Here is a 3,004-nt window from a genome sequence, read left to right on the forward strand (position 1 = left end):
AACTTGAGGTTCAGCTGAAGGGATCTGGGCCCTTTCACCCCCTGTGGTCCTGGTCACTGCCCCCTGGGCTGCCCGCTTCTTCCTTCAGCCTGTAGAGCCCCTCTGTCTGCAGAGATCCGCTTGAGCCCTCCTTCCCTGCCTTCTCTTTCTCTCTCATCCTCTACCCTCAGCACTCTTTCCTATAAGCTACCGATGTCACCAGTAAATGCTTACTTTATCCAAGGCTCATGGCAAATTCCTGCATCCCTTGTTTGATGTCCCTCTTCTCCTCCTGATGTGTGTACATGCTCTGTGGCTTCGCAGAGCAGGTGAGTGAGGCGAGGGACAAGATCTGAATCTTACTTCATTTTATATCTGCACATGTCATGGTAGTTCACACTCTGTCCTTTACTGGAAAGTTCTGTGGAAGTTTTCTGTCCCTTTCTGGAAGGTTTCTGGGTCATTTCCGTCTTTCCAAGGCTTACAGCAGCAATTGATATGCCCTGGCATCCCACGTTTCTCTCTCTAGATCCCCCTTCAGAATCATTCCTGTATTTCCCCAGCCTTCCTAGACAACTCAACTCATAAATGACCCCAGCTTTCTCACGCCTGCCTCTGATATTTTCCCCATGGTTTTTGCCTCTGCACTCATGCCATCACTGTCACCTTCTTGAAGTCACCTAGAGCTCAGGCAGCCCCAAGGCTTCCCTTCCGGCCCCCTCCACCGCACACCAGCCACTGATCTTATCGTTTCCCCTCTGAGGCCGCCTCCCTCCCTTGCTTGGATGATGGTTCAGCTTTCTGGCAGGTGATCTTGCTCTTGATCCACCCACTTCTCAGGCCACTTCCCAACCATCCAGGGGTACCATCCCCAACCTGACGCCCCCTTGGGGCACTCAAAGCCCTTCCCCGGCAGCCGTGTTGATGTTGCTCCCATCCTGCGCACTGTAGGCCCTGTCTCTCCTGAACACACCATCCCCTCCTCTGTGCTTGCAGGGCTGTGTTCCTGCTCCTACAGCACCTTCCTCTCCTTCTTCTGCCTCAAAAACTCTGACCTCATATTTAATATCCTGTTAAAACATCTCCCATCCACCCCCCAAATCATTCCTGACTTCCCCATCAAAGTCAGTGCCTTCCTTCTGTAGGTGCTAGGAAACCTGAGTGTCCACCTCCGGTGAGAAAGCATCGCACAGTATCGAAGTTTCTCTCCCTAGCCTCGGAGGTCCCTGGGGATGGGAACTGTGTCTTGCTCACCGAGGCTCTCTCAGTGCCTGCACAATGCCTGGAAATCACAGGTACTCAAATATCTGAACTCCAGCGTGAACTAGAAAGATCAAAGACCTGGGGTTAGCGGTTGGAGGGAGAGAAAGGGGGCTGGGGGTTAGGAAGAGAAAGTGCAGGAACAGATGAGGGCAAAAACGGACTGAGGCGTGTGCTTACTTGTTTTTGATAAACGAAGCTTGGGAGAAGGGGTAAAAAAGAAACTAGGTCCTTAGCTAGTCACCTTCTTCTATTGTTCCTCTTCCCGGGGAAGGAGCCAAGATATATTTAGAAGGGGTCTAAAGTTTCTTAGTAAAGCTTCTAGGACAAATCGAGAGCTTATTGCATTGCACGTAATATTTTTTTTTTTTTCCTTTCTGGCACATAGCTAGACAATTATTCTCTGTGGGTCCTCAAGGACTCTTGCAGTTCCAAGAGCCTGTGAAACAGTCTCAGGTAAGTCTTTGAAATGGGGAAGTCCAAGACAAGATGTTGCCTTTCAAGCTGTAAAGGAATCCATACAAATGGATCCCGTGTACGCTACTACCTGGGTTGCTAACGACAAGCCCGTCACTGGCTGATAAACTTAATTCATGGCCCCAAAACTGGGTGGGGAATGGAAGCAGAGCCAAGGTAGGCAGGCTGCAGAGTCTGAAATCAAAGTCAATGGCAGAAGAAAGATCTGAAAAGAATGACATTCTAGTCCTGCTTTCTCTTCCTTTTCAGGCTTTATGGCACCTTTGAAGAAACAAAAGCTTTACAGAGAAAAGGCTGGTTTGGCAGGGGAGGCTCGCGGCTCCCTTCAGCTCACTTTACTGTCTTCCTGGCGCTTTTCTTTTTAGACAAAAAAGCACTTAAAGGTATTGAGCCCTCGTTGCTACTTTCCTTCCCTCTGTCTCCTGAATAGTTCTGGAAAAGGAGGCATTTACCAATGCAAAGTCGTGGGCCAAACAGTTGGCCAGCCCCTTCCCGTCTCCCCTCTCCTTCCTTCTCCCTGATGTAACGTTTCTGAGTCTGTCAGGCTTCTGCTGTCCTGCGGGGCAGGGGGTGGGGGGTACATTCGGGAAGATGATCTCCGCATTATTCACCGGGATACATTGTGTTCTAGGGGCTTTGTTGGATCCACGACTCGGCGGTGCAAATCTTCAACTGTTTCCTTTTGGAGGATCAAATTTACAGTTTTCTCCTGCCTGTTTCTTTATGGTGAGACATTTGAAATCCACAGGCAGACTGAGCCAACTGGGCAGAAAGTTTGGAATTCTGAAATGCTGCCGAATTGTCAGGGACCAGCCTAGCTAATTTGCTGATTTACTGAACTTGACCCAAAAGAATTTCTGTGTACACAAAAATTTATGAAGAAGTCTTTGAATAATTGTATTAAATGAGATTCTGGGCCTTTGTTTTCCATTTTATTACCTTTTCTGAACACTGTGGATTCCAATCATATTGAAACATTTTGTGTTCAGGCTTTGTAGCAAGTGCTGATGGTTGAACCTCAAAAGAATTGAAGGGTTAGTTCATAAATGAATAAAAAGCCAGCGGCATTTATCCAAAGTTTGTTTAACTATCCTAACCTCATGGGCCTGTAAAAATTCAACTGAAAATCATTGAGAAGAGGTCCTCCCATGAGATCCCTTGGCACTTTCTGCCTCTGCTTGGATCGGAAATACCATGAGAGTATTCTTCTTCTTTTCTTTTTTTTAATTTCCAACATTTCAACACTTCTAGTTCCATTCGCAGATGGAGAAGAGCAGAGGGAAAAAAG

At 47.6% G+C, this 3,004-nt stretch overlaps 1 long non-coding RNA gene across 1 annotated transcript; it reads left to right on the forward strand.

Moving 5' to 3' along the window:
• The first annotated feature begins 1,622 nt into the window (after positions 1–1,622).
• Positions 1,623–2,557, forward strand: LOC105002510. Its single transcript, XR_826971.1, has 3 exons — positions 1,623–1,695; positions 1,966–2,099; positions 2,348–2,557. It is a non-coding gene; the product is annotated as an uncharacterized LOC105002510 (long non-coding RNA).
• The last annotated feature ends 447 nt before the right edge of the window (positions 2,558–3,004 follow it).

Source organism: Bison bison, unplaced genomic scaffold (genome assembly GCF_000754665.1).
Source record: "Bison bison bison isolate TAMUID 2011002044 unplaced genomic scaffold, Bison_UMD1.0 scf7180017864456, whole genome shotgun sequence".
NCBI classification, from domain to species: Eukaryota; Metazoa; Chordata; class Mammalia; order Artiodactyla; family Bovidae; genus Bison; species Bison bison.